This window comes from Acinonyx jubatus, chromosome E3 (genome assembly GCF_027475565.1).
Source record: "Acinonyx jubatus isolate Ajub_Pintada_27869175 chromosome E3, VMU_Ajub_asm_v1.0, whole genome shotgun sequence".
Classification (NCBI taxonomy): Eukaryota; Metazoa; Chordata; class Mammalia; order Carnivora; family Felidae; genus Acinonyx; species Acinonyx jubatus.
The window spans coordinates 23,976,207-23,991,514 of record NC_069398.1 but is presented as its reverse complement, the minus strand read 5'-3'; the positions used below and the strand labels follow the sequence as shown (position 1 = coordinate 23,991,514).

General features: G+C 50.8%; 1 long non-coding RNA gene across 1 annotated transcript in view; it reads right to left on the bottom strand.

Moving 5' to 3' along the window:
• The window catches only part of LOC106977507 (uncharacterized), a 97,116-nt gene that overhangs the window by 40,438 nt on the left and 41,370 nt on the right, over positions 1 to 15,308 (bottom strand). The window contains exons 3-4 of the long non-coding RNA XR_008294607.1: positions 3,825 to 3,925; positions 1,353 to 1,504 (exon numbers count right to left, since the gene is read on the bottom strand). This is a non-coding gene — a long non-coding RNA (uncharacterized LOC106977507). The remainder of the gene's footprint in view (positions 1 to 1,352; positions 1,505 to 3,824; positions 3,926 to 15,308) is intronic.

Below are 15,308 nucleotides of genomic sequence, written 5' to 3'. Positions count from 1 at the left end.
CTTTTGCTATTGGAACCATCAGAGGCTCTGGGTGTTTCCACTGCATTTGCTATTTTTTAGTTGGTTTGTTTTTTAATTTTTAAAAAACATTTATTTATTTTTGAGAGACACAGACAGAACGCAAGCAGGGGAGGAGCAGAGAGAGAGGGAGACACGGAATTCAAAGCAGGCTCCAGGCTCCGAGCTGCAAGCACAGAGCCCGACGCGGGGCCCGAACCCACGGACCGCGAGCTCCTGACCTGAGCCAAAGTCGGCCACTCAACCAACCGAGCCGCCCAGGTGCCCCTATGTTATTGTTATGTATGTGCTCTTAGCACATACTTAGCTCCAGGATAAGACTGTACACATTTCAAAGAGCTATCTCTTAATCACCTGACCAGGATGTCCCAACACAGCAGCCAAACAATCTTTAAAAATGTCTCGGTATGTCACTCTTCTGCTCAAAACCCTCCAATGGCTCCTCGTGGCATTGGGAGTGAAAGTCACAACTCTTGTGACGCCCCTTAAGGCCCCGTGTGGTTTGGTCCCCTTTACCTTTGTGACCTCCCCGCCCACCACTTGCCACCTGCCAGACCTCCAGCATGCTCCTGCCTCAGGGCCTTTGCACCGGCTGTTGCATCTGCCTAAATGCCCCAACTCGGTATAGCAGTGGCCTACTTCCCTACCTCCTTTTAGAATGCGTTCAAGTGTCACTTTCTCAAAGTGACTCCTACACTCTTGTTACTCCGCTGTACTTTATATTTTGTCCATTTGCTATAAGTGGATTCATTTAAGATATTGACTGCTTCTTATCGTCACCCTCCACTGCGCTGCAGCTCCTGGTGAATCTTCATTTTGCTCACCGCCATATCCCATGCACCCACAACAGGGCCTGGTAAGAGAAGATGCTCAGTGAATATTTGTGGAATGAATGAATAAAATGATGAGTTGGAAGTCCTCAGCCCTGGCTTAAGGCTTTGCTTATCATAGGTGTTTAATTATCGATTACTGATGGGAAGACTTCAATGCCGATCCAGTCCACTTTCTGGTGACAGCTGCCCAGGACAAACAGGTACAGACCTCAGTCTTTCCGCTTGCATTTTTCGGACCAAACCAGAGTCATGGATGGACATAGGAAGAAGGCACGTTCACGGCTTACTTGGCACCCTGTCCTCACGTCCATCCGAGCCAGGAGGTGGGCTTATTTGCTCTCTACCTGCCCCTGCTCTGGGGACAATTCTCACTGCAGGCAAGGACCCCAGCTTGCAGCCCTCGGGTTGATCCTGCTTCACATCCCACTCTAACCTTAGCAACCGCACCTGTTGGTGGCTGGTCTTGACCTTTTGGCCCATTCTCTTGGAGCTGTCTCTTACCCTTTCCTCCAATCTTCAGCAGCTGCCTCCTGCTGTGCTGTCCCCAGAGCCCGGTTCTGGGCGTTAATTCCGGTCTTCTGGGTTCTGCTCCTGCCCTTCTTTCTTCTTTCCCAGTGCCTGACTCCTGATTCCATTTGCCTGGCCACTGGTGTCTGAAACACCAAGACCCACAGGTCAATAGCTCCCAAAGAGAACCACCAATCTGATTTGCAGTAGGCTCCCTGCGCATGCTTTTGAAGTTCAGGACGCCATAGCTGCCTGTCCCATCCCAGGCCAGGGCAAGGGCAGGGATGCTGGCCTCCATGTTGCCCACAACTAGGCAGGTATCCAGGTCCTGCCTTTCTTCCTCCGTTTATAATCAACCAACCACTCATCTGCTTTCCAGGCTCACCATTCCCTGGTATCCCTACCTCCCTGGTGTGCTCCTGCATCTAGAATCCCAGCCTTAGCCCCGTCCTGTGGACTCCGGACTCCTTTGAGTTGGCCTCTCTTTTATTCTGAGTTCTACTGTTATTCGACACCCAGCATCTCACCACCGCGTGGACTTGGGTCCTGGGAAGCTGGAGGGAAGCGAGGAAGTGGAAAGCGGAGTTGCAGGCCTGGATGGGGCCCACTCCGTGTTTCTCACAAGCCCACGCCAAGAATCGGGACCAGGAACAAAGAGAGTTTTGTGCCCTGGTGGTGGGAATGCAAATCGGTGCAGCCAGTGTGGGAAACGGTATGGGGGTTCCTCAAAAAAATTAAAGAGAGAATTACCATATGATCCAGTAATTCCGGTAATTTCCCGGAGAAAATTTCGAATTCGAAAAGATGTACGTGCCGCCATGTTCATTGCAACGTCCTTTACACCAGCCAAGAGACGGAAAAAGCCCCCTGGGCTTGAATAAAGAAGGCCAAGGGGACACAAAGAGTCAGCGCTGGGGAGGAGAGGCAGAGAGAGGCCTGGGCCCTCGGGGTCACGGTGCCACCTGCATGTACGAGTTTCCTGTTTGCTGCCATAACAAAAAGTACCACTAACGTAGTGGCTTCAGACAGCAAGGTTTCTCATCTTACAAGTATAGAGATCAGAATTCTGAAATCAGTCTCACCAGCCTAAAGTCAAGGCGCTGGCAGAGCTCTGGTTCCTTCTGGAAGCTCCAAGGGGGAAATCGTTGTTGGTTTGGTTTCGTTTGTTCGTGTAGCGTATTCAGCCTCCCACACCACCCCAGCTTCCAAAGCCCCCCCTCACCGTACCATGGGGCCCGCTTATCCCTTCCTAGCTTTACCTGGGAAATCCGTGTCCAGGTGAACCCCCAGGTCGGAGGGGACGCGAGGTCCCGGGGAATCTATCAGTGAAGGGACCCGTGAGCAGGGACCTCCTCCTCGGGTTTAGGAAAGTCTCCCACGGTCACTTGCATTCCCGCTTTGGAAAACCTTCTCTGGAAGTACTTCCTCTCCAGTCCCCGCTCTACACTGGTTTCTATGTGATCTGGACAGAAGAGGACGCCAATCAGCCACACCCCTCTTGACACTGCAATGGAAGGCCTCTTGGAAGAGGTGTTATTTGAAAAGACCCCTGAAGAAGGAGACGAACTATGGGGCCGGGGGGCGGGATGCTCCCAGTTGAGGGAGAAGAAGCCCAAAGGCTTGAAGAAAGAGCTTAGCAAGCTGAAGAAACAGAGGGAGGCCAGCATTACGTGTGACCTTGGTGCCATGAGAGGACATGGGGGGCGGGGTTTCTAAGAGAAACGCAGAGCTGACCATCCTATGCGCGGTGACGCGTGCGTACCGAGACTTGCGTGTATGGTATCAGATACTGTTTCAGTGCTTTATTTACATCAGTTTAACTCTCAGAATTGTGTGTGAGTAGGTACCCTTCTCCCCGCGTCACAGCTGAGACAACTGAGACACAGAGAGGTTAGGTCACTTGCCAAACACGCAGAGCTAACAGGTGGTGGAGGCCGGAACTCAAACCCAGGCCATCTGGTTGCGCAGTCCCTGTTTTAAGCACGGGGGCTGTACTTCCTTTCCTGAGGACTTGACACAAAAAGATCACTCTGGGTGTGCTGGGCGGGGGGAGGCATGAAGAGGTGCACAGAGGATCATCACACCCGGTACGGTACCATATGATGGATACATGTCTTTGTACACTTGTCTGAACCCATAGCACGCACACCGCCAAGACAACCTATGGGTGATGATGACGTGTCCATGGAGGGTCATCGATTGTAACAAACACACCACTCCGGGGGGGCATGTTGGTGATGGGGAGGCCAGGCATGGGGGAGGCCAGGGGGGTAAGTAGGAAAATCTCCGCACCTTCCTGTTAATTTTGCTGTGAACCTAAGACTTCTTGAAAAAACAGAAACTTAGAAGAAGTCCAGGATACGGAAATCAAATGACGCAGCCCTTCAGTTCCTAGATATTTACCCAAGAGAAGTAAAAATGCATGCCTACAGAAATACTCGAACACGAACGTTCTTAGCAACTTACCAACTTGGAGGGCGTGTCTGTACTTCTTCACAGTAGCCAGAAACTAAAATCAATGTGAACGTCCCGCTTAGGGGAGATGATCAACAAATCGCAGTCTATTCCTATAATGGGATATCAATAACAAGAAGAAACAGACTATTGATACACAGTAAAAGAAAAAAAGAAGAAGAAGAAGAAAAGAAAAGAAAAGGTACAATCTCAAAAACAAGCCTTCTGATTTGGTGGATCGTGGAGGGGTGAAGCGAGAGAACAGATGGCCGAATTAAGAGGGTCTTGCAGCGTCTAGGTAAGACATGTGGTGCCAGGCCCGCGGTGGTAGCAGCGAAAACAGAGGAAAATGAATGGAATTAAGAGAGATTTGAGATCTGGAAGAAATCAAGTCTGATTCCTGGGTTTTGAGCTTGAGCAACAGAGTGGATGGTGATGCCTTTACTGAGAGAGGAGCAGGATTGGCGGGGCTGGTCCCCAAGCCCGGTATCCTTGCCCTTGGGTAGTCTCTGAGCCCGCGCCAACCCTCAGCCCCACTCTAGAGAAGGGCCAGCGCCCAGATGCCAAGGTTAGCCTGCACTGGCAGGCCCATGCCAAGAACCACAAAAGCCTCATTTTATTTAAAACACGGGGCTTGGCAGAATTCCCTACCTAGACAGAGACAACCCATTACTTCATCTCGGGAGCTGCCTTACAGCCTCTGTTTTCGTGTATCTATTAGCCAGTCCTCTCAGCCGAAAATCCAACCATTCCATCAATCACTTCCCCCACCCCCGCCCCTCGCCCCGAGGCAGCAGAGGCCGGGACCGGCAGTGGACATCCGACATCCCAAGACGTTTGCAACTGGGACCAAGCCCCAAAGACTTTCCTGTTTGTGCACAGGGGGCCTCGTTGCTTTATATTTTTAATTAAAAGCAGATTTTTATCAACCCCCCCCAAAATCTATTGGGGGAACTGTAATTTTGCTTCCAATCTTCCTATTTAATACTCCCCTAATGCCCATAAAAAGCTTTGGAGTTTCAGCTCATGATTTGAATCTTTACAGATAATTAGCTAGTAGGGTGACTTGGAGAGAGAAGCAGGTATATATTTTCACAACTTGGCCGGGAGTGGGTGGGTGAACCGTGGGAGAATCATCCCCAGGCAGTCTTGGGACATCTCCGCTCCCGAAACATAAACACGCAATTCATTTAAAGGCACGATCATTCAGGCTCCTTAATTGCTGCATAAAAACCGCTTTCCCCTCTCACTTCTGAGGCACCTTATTCTAATGCCTCTTGGCTCTCCCCGCCTCGACCTCCCCCTGCACGACCCCCACCCAGCGTTTCACTGACCCTGCTCCCCGGCACCGTGGCTCCCCCCACTCGCCCCTCACTCCCCATGGACAGGCCTCTCCTGTGTCTCCCTCTTCTCCATTTCTCCCCCTTTCAGACCCGGCGACTATTGTCACCCCCTTCTCTGTGGGTCAGGAACTGTGTTTTCACATATGTACTTATAAGCCTTACAATAATCACAAGAAATAATAGTGTTACACACACACACAACCACACATGTACTCATTCACACTATACACACACACACACACACACACACACACAAACACGCTTTGACATTTAAGAATCTGAGGCTCCTAGAGGTTAGAAAATTTACTCAAGCCCATTCATTTCTACTTTATTTTTTCTCCTTTTCCACTTCTCCTTCACATATGATAGATAGATGATAGATAGATAGATAGATAGATAGATACACAGAAGGACAGACAGACTGACAGAAGGGCAGACATTAGCATAGTTAGATAGTAAAAGAAAGCTAGGGAGACACACAAAGACATAGGTGATATAGAAATAGATGGATAGGTGGATGGATGATACATGGATGATGGATGGATGGATAAATTATAGATGGGTAGGTGAATGGACAGATGGATGGATGGACAGATCTACTGATCAGATGATAGATGATAGATGGGTGGATGGGTGGATGGGTGGATGGATGAATAAATTATAGATGGGTAGGTGAATGGACAGATGGATGGATGGGTAGATCTATTGATCAGTTGATAGATGATAGATGGGTGGATGGGTGGATGGATGGAAGGGTGGATGGAAGGGTGGATGGAAGGATGAATGGATGGATGGGTGGATGGATGCGTGGATGGAAGGGTGGATGGAAGAGTGGATGGAAGGATGAATGGATGGACGGGTAGGTGAATGGACAGATGGATGGATGGACAGATCTACTGATCAGTTGATAGATGATAGATGGGTGGATGGGTGGATGGGTGGATGGGTGGGTGGATGGAAGGGTGGATGGAAGGATGAATGGATGGATGGATGGATGGATGGATGAATAAATTATAGATGGGTAGGTGAATGGACAGATGGATGGATGGGTAGATCTATTGATCAGTTGATAGATGATAGATGGGTGGATGGGTGGATGGGTGGATGGGTGGATGGATGGAAGGGTGGATGGAAGGGTGGATGGAAGGATGAATGGATGGATGGGTGGATGGATGGGTGGATGGAAGGGTGGATGGAAGAGTGGATGGAAGGATGAATGGATGGATAGATGGGTAGGTGAATGGACAGATGGATGGATGGACAGATCTACTGATCAGTTGATAGATGATAGATGGGTGGATGGGTGGATGGGTGGATGGGTGGATGGAAGGGTGGATGGAAGGATGAATGGATGGATGGATGGATGGATGAATAAATTATAGATGGGTAGGTGAATGGACAGATGGATGGATGGGTAGATCTATTGATCAGTTGATAGATGATAGATGGGTGGAGGGGTGGATGGATGGATGGATGGATAAATTATAGACGGGTAGGTGAATGGACAGATGGATGGATGGGTAGATCTACTGAGCAGTTGATAGATGATAGATGGGTGGATGGGTGGATGGAAGGGTGGATGGATGGATGGATGGATGATAAATAGACAGGGGGAAGAAGTGGGACTTGAGCAGCTGGCAAAAAATTAACCAAATACCTCACTCCACCTTTTTGTCCATCTTCTCATGAAACCCTCTCAGTAACATTTCCCCCCTCCACCTTTCATCTCTGTGCTAGCTTACTGCTAGTTCAGTGAAAACTCCATGAGGTAATTTTAAAGGCTGGAAACAAGAAAGTAATGAAGAGGCCACTTGACTGCCCAGGTGTGAATCAGGACACATGAGATGGTGGGTGTGAAGGCTGTTTCTTGAAATACAGTGAGGTTCTCAAAGGTGGGAAGGTGTCAGAATCATCCATAACTGAACAGAGTTCAAGGGCCCAGGGAAGGTGGCTTATACCAGTGGTTTTCCACCTCACTGTGCATTTGAATCACCCAGATGGCTTCTCAAAATACAGACTGTTGATTCGATAAGTAGGGCCCGAGAATGCACATTTCCGGCAAGTTCTCAGACGCTGCTGCTGCTGGACCAGGGACCTCCCGCGAAGGACCTTTGCTTCTCGCAAATTCTTTGCAGTGATCAAAGGTTAATTTGGCTGTTATGCTGATGTTCCATCATGTCTCTTTTAATTAAACTGTGTAATCCGGCACATTTGAAAATGAAGGAAACAATGGTGGTTCGATTGTTTTCGAGGTCGAGTCAAGATTTCAGAGGATGACCGATTGGAAATGATCCACTGCACTCCCCACCCCCCCTGTTTTCTGACACCGTCTGGAACTCTCATCCCTGCCCGCCACGGTCCTAACCCACCGGCCTCCTCGTCCTGCATGAGAGCAAAATCTTGTCCGTCTTGCTTTCCATTGGAACTCTGAGCTAAAACTCTATCTGGAATTTGTGTGTGTGCGCGCGCGCCCGTGTGTCTGTACGTGTATATAGACTCACACAATGTAAAAACGTGTGTGAGTGCTGCGCCTGGTGAACGAATGAGCCGGTGAATGGATAGGTTGCCCTGTACAATAAGACTGCCATGAAATGGGCAGGAGAATGGGCTCAGAGATGGCCCACCTGGGCTGGAGGCCCCTGCTCCACCATAGAGACTGGCTGTGCCACTCAGGGCTCAGAGCCCTGAGCAGGAAATCTCTGATATACCATTGCTCCTTATCCTAACAGGACCCCCTTCCCCAGGCGGGGTCCCTTCTGTAAGTACATTTAGCTCCTCAACAGAAGGCATCTGGCCTCCCCAGCCCTGTGCTCATTGCTGGCACCAGCTCAGAAGAGCCCCAGGGAAGTGGAAAAGTCCTTCCAGCAGTATAAAAACTACTCGTATTGATCTCCCCCTTACCGTAGCCTCTCTCTCTCTCTCTCTCTCTCTCTCTCTCTCTCTCTCTCTCTCTCTCCATTCCTGGTGTTTCTTGATCTTCTGATTTTACACACCCTCCTGTAGGCTTCACGCTTGACACGAGATCCCCTGGACTTTGCAAAGAGAGCGTGTGACCCTCCCCACTGTGTCACATTCAACATTGTTTCTCGCAGCCGGGAACCTAATTGACAAGGCCCAGCGCGTAATGAGAAAGGGGGTCCTTAGGTTCAAAAGTGATCAGGAATGTCAGGACAGGGACAGTGGAGCATGAAAGCACATGCAGGACCCTTGACGTGTGGGCTCCTGGATAAGTTTCTGCACAGAGCAGAAAGACTCCACATCCTACCCACCGCCCCAACTCTGAGGGAGTTCTGTCCTCATCTGACATTTTGTCTAAGGCCCTTACAGGGTGGCCCTTGAATTTATCTCCCTCCTGGGCGTTCTTCGGTTTCCAGTACAAGCGTTTCTTGCCCGCCAGTCCTGTGGGGTCCCTTTGAAGTAGCTTCTCAAGTGGCCCTCCCTGACCTGATAGAATACTCAAACAGGTGGCTAAAAGAAACCCCTCAGGGGGCGGTTCGCATCCCCTTCCTTCCCCGCCTCGCCTCAACCGCTGACTCCTGGCAGAAATGGTGTTCGTTCTCCCTCCAGAGCAGTGGGCGTCGTCAAATGGACTTGAACGGAGTCGCTCGCAGGTGCCCGCCGAGATGGGCATTTCCTCTTCCGGTGAAGGAAAACAGTGAAGTCTTGGGAACCACACCCCGATTCTCAAAATGGGTCAGCTCGTTATCGGCAGGCATTCTCAGAGGCCTCAAGGGGAAAATAAGTCAAATACAAAACGGCTATTAACTTCCCCAAGTTGCAGACCAGCTGGGGAAATTAGGAAAACTAATAGAAAAATAAATCTTGCGACCCTGACACCGAGGCGACTCAAAAATGGAAAAGAGGAGATCAGTCACAGGGGAAGGGTCGTTTCCCTCGGACAGCATCTGTCTAGTGGGACTGCATTCCGGATCCCCCTGGGGAAAGGTTAAGGAGAATTAAAGAGGGTTCTGGAATCGGGTTGCACCTTAAAATCAAGCAGGGAGCTTAAAAAAAATGTTTTTTAATGTTTCTATTTTTGAGAGAGGGGGAGACTGAGACAGAGTGCCAACAGGGAAGGGGCAGAGAGAGAGGGAGACACAGAATCCGAAGCAGGCTCCGGGCTCTGAGCTGTCAGCACAGAGCCCAACGCGGGACTCGAACTCACCAACCTCATGAACCGAGAATCATGACCTGAGCCGAGGTTGGATGCTTGACGGACTGAGCCACTCAGGTGCCCCTCAAGTTGGGAGCTTTTAAACCAAAACTAAAGCAAACCTGAGCCGAGGCACTACCATGGGCAATTCAAAAGAATTCCTTCTCTATGAAAAGTTACTTTTGTAGCTTTTTACATAGAACATTTTAATAAAATGCAACGTACACAGAACACTATGCTCAAGGTTCACAAATCTCATCCAATTTTCATAATTAATTAATCGGTCAGGACCAATCTTGCCCTCCATCCTCTCTCCGCCCCCCAAAATACAATTCTTTTGAAGCAAATCCCAGATGCCACATTCAGAATGTTCTCTTAAAGATGGTTCTGTAAAAAAAAAATAACCACAATACCATATCACACCAAAAAAATTAGCAAACAAACTCTCTGTAATAGTAATTCCTCAGATAATCTGTCAAAATCTAATTTCTCATTTGATATATGTTTTAAATTTTAATGTTTATTCTTGAGAGAGAGAGAGAGAGAGAGAGATAGTGAAAGTGGGGGAGGGGCAGAGAGAGAGGGAGACACAGAATCCGAAGCAGGCTCCAGGCTCCGAGCTGTCAGCACAGAGCCCGACGCGGGGCTTGAACTCACGGACCGCGAGATCATGTCCTGAGCCGAAGTCGGACGCTTAACCGACTGAGCCACCCAGGCGCCCCTCCGTTTTGTTTTGTTTTGTTTTGTTTTGTTATTTTAGAGAGAGGGCATGAGCGGGGAGAGGGCAGAGGAAGAGAGAGAGAATCTTAAGCAGGCTCCACACTCAACACGGAGCCTGGTGAGGGGCTCAATCCCACAACCCTGGGATCAGGACTTGAGCTGACATCAAGAGTCGAACACTCAACCGACTGAACCACACTGGCGCCCCTCCTTTTTTTTTTTTTTTTAAATGAAGAAATGAAGACAGGTGTCCTGTGCAACTTCTCACCAGAAAGCACGTTGTCCCCTCTTTTCTTAAACAAATGTAGAACACCACACTCTTTTAGCTTTTTTTTTTTCTTTAAAGAAATGTTGTGTCCAATGTGGGGCTTACATTCAAGATCCTGAGATCAAGCCACATGCCCTAGCGACTGAGCCAGCCCCACACCCCACACGCTCTTAGCTTTTTTTCACTGATTCCTGGAGCTTGCTCTCCCTCCGCCCCCCACCCCCCACCCCTGCTCTACAGAGAGGCTCACTCCTTTCCACAGGTGCCTGATACCCTATCACGGGGATGGGCCACGGATCGTTCTGGGCTCTTTCTAGTTTTTCGCTAGTACAAATAGAGCTGAAGTATGGAAACTTATGTGTATGACTTTTATTTTCTGCCTCCCTGGTGGATCTGACGGGCAGCCAGGGTTGAGAACTTCTGATCTAGAGAGAAAAGCAGGCTGTTAAGAGACCTAAGTTTGGGTCCCAGCTCTGCCCTTAATGTCCCCCTTGGAAAAGCTGGATAGAAAGATCCGGATAAAATATCTGGATAATAAGCTACACCACAGATGGTGGAGAGAGTTTAACGAGCTGACGCAGGCGAGGTGCTTAAATTCATTCTCAGCACATTTTCAGAGGTTCGTGTGGCTGCTGTTGTTGCCGTGAACCTTTAAATGTCTGATACGGCTTCCCTGCCCGGTTCCTCGGCGGTCCCGACCCCCTCAGGATGTCGGCACAACAAACTCATATCATCGCCGCGAAATTTCTTGAAGCAGCTCTAATCTCCCGAGGATGCAGAGAAGGGGTATTGTCTTCATCACCACGATCCCCGAGTGGGGGGGCCACGGGGCAAGCGGTCACTTCAGTGTGGTGACACCCTCGTCTCTGGAGCTGCCCACCCAAGGCTCCCTGACCCAACCGAGTCAGTGAGACGACCTGTCAATTCACTCAAACCCCTAATTTCATCGATTTTTTATTTTCTACTAAATTGACAGACTGAGTACATTGACCACATCGACTGGCTGTTTGGATATCATTGAGACCCAGCTTGAGTGGAGCTAATCACGAAGAGGGAAATGATTATTATTGACATTGCCGCAATGATCAGACACCCTGCAAGCTGGGACCCTCTACCTCTTCCTGTTGTTGCCGGGTCCAGGCTCGGAGAACAAACCCACTGCACCGCATTACAGAGGAGATCAAAGCAGAGGGCAGAGGGGGAGCGGGGGCTTTGAAAAGGAGCGATCGATACAGAAGTGTGCATTATTATTACTACCCAGTTCTACACGTGTGGCAGAGCTAACAGAGCCAAGGGGAGTTAGAGGCTCCCCCGGGAGGGTGAAGGATGAATGGCCCCCAATCCCCGGAACTGGTGAGTGTTACTTAACTTGGCAAAAGGGACTTTGAAGATGTGATTAAATTAAAGATCCTGAGAGGGGGGGATTTTCCTGGACCGCGTGGGTAGGCCCAGTGTACCCACCGCCGTCCCCATAGGAGGGAGACCGGGAGGGGATGTGGCCACGGAAGGGCAGCAGAGCGGGTGATGATGGGAGCGAGCGGGTGCGGGGACGGGAGAAGGCCCAGAGGCCCGCAGTGCAGACAGATTCCGGAAACTGGCAAAGGCAAGCACAGGGATTTTCCTCTAGAGACTCTGGAAGGAACCAGCTTTGCCAATGCCTCGATGTGGGCCCCGTGACACCAGTTTGGGGCTTCTGGCTTCCAGAACTGTGAGAGAGCCCTCGGGAACCAACACGCTCACACCAGTGGTCTCCTAGCTGCGATCCTCAGGGCGGGAGGGGCGCCGAAGGACTAAAATGGATCCAAATCCATTGTTCTCAATGTGGGTTCCATGTAAGATTGCACGGGGCGGGTGGGGTGGGGGGGTAGATAGCAACCTGAAACAGAGGAAGTTGATAGTTGCGCATCCAAAGCACAGAAAACACTTGGTTGGCTCAGTGCCTGGCACATCATGAAAATAAGACGCGGTCGTGGAAGTGGTTGTGGTAGTTATCACCCTGCTCCGATTCCTTCGTTTCCCCGATGACAAACCACTGCTCAGTGCTGTTGAGTGACTCATCCAACGGCATCCAGCTCTTAGCAGGAGGATCAGTAATAATAGAACCCGGGTCTGTACAATCACAGCGACTACTGCAGCCGGGACCCTGGATCTCCACCCCCCCCAATGGTTAATGCCACCAGCTGCCTTACGTCACCAAGGCCTTAACTGTCGCATGACAATACCGTGACTTACATTAAAATCAAACTTCCGGGGGCGCCTGGGTGGCTCCCTCGGTTGAGCGTCGGACTTCGGCTCAGGTCATGATCTCACGGTCCGTGAGTTCAAGCCCCGCGTCCCGCTCTGTGCTGACAGCTCGGAGCCTGGAGTCTGCTTCCAATTCTGTGTCCCCTCTCTCTGCCCCTCCCCCGCTCATGCTCTCTCTGTCTCAAAAATGAATAAACGTTAAAAAAAATGTGTTAATCAAACTTCCGCATAAAGGCTGTTTCTATCTTATGCTTTATTTTAAGCTTATTTATTTATTTTGAGAGGGGGTAGGGGCAGCTACAGCTAGGGAGAGAGCGAACTCCAAGCAGACTCCACGCTGTCAGCACAGAGCCCAACACGGGGCTCGAACTCACGATCGTGAGGTCAAGAGTCGGGCGCTTAACCGACGTAACCGCCACCCAGGCGCCCCGATTTTATGCCTTGTGTTTCCGAAGCCATTGCCAACTTCCAAGGGAGGGGGCCGGCCAGTCCGGGAGCTCTGCGTGCCGCCCATCACCTTGGCGGGCCCAGGTGCCAACGGGTGATGTCGGATCAGAAAAGGGGGGCTGCGTCTGGTCCTCCCCCGCCTCTGTCCCCAGCAGCCAGAGACATGAACTCGGCTCTGCCTGCTGAGCAGATTGTCGAGGAGACGGCGGGGCGGGGCCGGGGCATGGGGACAGGGACAGCGAGGCAGCGGCAGAAGCAGCTGCTGGCTCATTAAGGGCACTCGAGTGAAATCTGGGCCACACGGGCCCAGCCATATGCTCACGCGCGAACCACAGCTGTCTGCCGCCGGGTCTCCTCGCAACAGCAGCAGCAGAGGCGACACGTTCGCCCAGCTTCTGGAGGCGATTCTCTTGCTGCTCAGTGGCTGCTCTGACGTCCCACCGAGGAGGCGGCCCCTGGGCCGGGCGTCAGGCAAGAGGAATAAGGCTTGCAGCCAGGGCCAGTCCCGCGAAATTGCACTGCAGGAGAAGGAGAAGAGGGAAAGGACAGGTGAGCCGGTGACACACAGCCGGTGGTCACGGCCACACCCAGCGCTCTCCGTGACCTCGCCTACGGAGGCGTGGCTTCTTTTCTAAGTAAAGCTCCTCCCCTGCGTTCGCTCGAGGTTCTGGGCCACCTCATCCCTACTCAGCCCTCCAAGGCTTCTTCCCATGCTTCCAGTCCGCCCAAACGGGATGGCCCCTTGGAACACGAGCTTCACGAGGGAGGCGGCTTTGAGCATCTTTTCAGTGCTCTGTCCCTATTCCCTGTGGGCCTGGAACACGGCGGGCCTTGGAAATACCTGTGAAGGAATGAGCGCCACTCATTCAATACGTGCTGGGTACTGAACACCGTGCCAGGTGGCGACTGGTGCGCTAATTTCGCCTGGTTTCTATACCTGTTTGTGTCTCACCCTCACTTACAGGATGTCCATAAGTCTAAAAACGAAGACAAGTCTCCACAATGCCCTCAAGGATGTCTCTGACGGGTTAAAATAGAAAATAACAAGATTTCCAGACTTTAAGAACACCCTAGAGGCGCCTGGGTGGCTCTGTCGGTTACGCTTCCGAACTTCGGCTCAGGTCACGATCTCGAGGTTTGTTAGTTCGAGCCCCGCGTCGGGCTCTGTGCTGACAGCACAGAACCTGCTTCAGATTCTGTGTCTCCCTCTCTGTCTGCCCCTCTCCCTGCTCGCGTTCTGTCTGTGTCAGTCTCTCAAAAATGAATAAATGTTTTAAAAAAATTTTATTTTTTAAAGAACACCCTAGATAGCATTGGGTTAATAACACGTTTGTTGTCGCTGACCCAGAGTACAGCTCGGCGGTTAGCGGTTATTCTCATGTTGCTATTCTTACAAAGATTAATAAAACAGCCCTCAGTGTAGGAGACAAACAAGTAAACAGTTACCGTCCAAAGTGAGAGGGGCTGTCACAGAAGTAAGGACAAGGCCCCGTGTGGCCCCAGACTCTCTCTCTTAAAACGTATCTAGAACTACAACCTTTGCACATCATATCCACTGGGCCTATTCTAGTCCAGGCCACCCACATTCTCAGGTTATTTCAGTGGTCCTGCCGACTCTTCTCTCTTACCCCCCCCACGCCCTCCCCCCACCCCTACAGTCTATTCTCAACCCAGCAGCCAGGGATCCTGCTAGAATGTAAGTCGGCCCTTGTCGCTCCTCTGTTCAAAATCTCCAGTGCCCGCCCCCCCCCCCCCCAACTCTCTCCAAGTGAAAACCAAAGTTACGGGGCAGCCGGGTGGCTCAGTCAGTTGAGCATCTGACTCTTGACTTCGCCTTGGGTCATGAGCCCAGGGTTGTGGGATTATACCCAGCGTGGAGACTGCTTGGGATTCTCTCTCTCCCACTGCCCCTCTCCCCTGCTCACTCTCTCTCTCTCTCTCAAAATAAAAATAAAAAACAGAGTTACTACTGCCATACCATGATGATTAATTTTACATGTCAGCTGGGCCACAGGGTGCCCAGACGTTTAGTCAAACCGTATTCTCAGTATGTCTGTGAGGGTGTTTCTGGATGAGATTAACACTGAATCAGTAGACCGAGTCAAACAGATGGCCCTCTCTAATGCGGGTGGGCCTTGTCCAATCAGTTGAAGACATGAATGGAACCAAAAGACTGAGTAAGAGGGAACTCTATCTGCCACACTGACTGGAGCTAGGATGTTGGTCTTTTTCTGCTTGGGACTCCAACTGAAAGATTGGCTTGGGTCTCCAGCTTGCAGATGACAGATCGCAGGACTCCTTAGCCACCATAACTGTGTGAG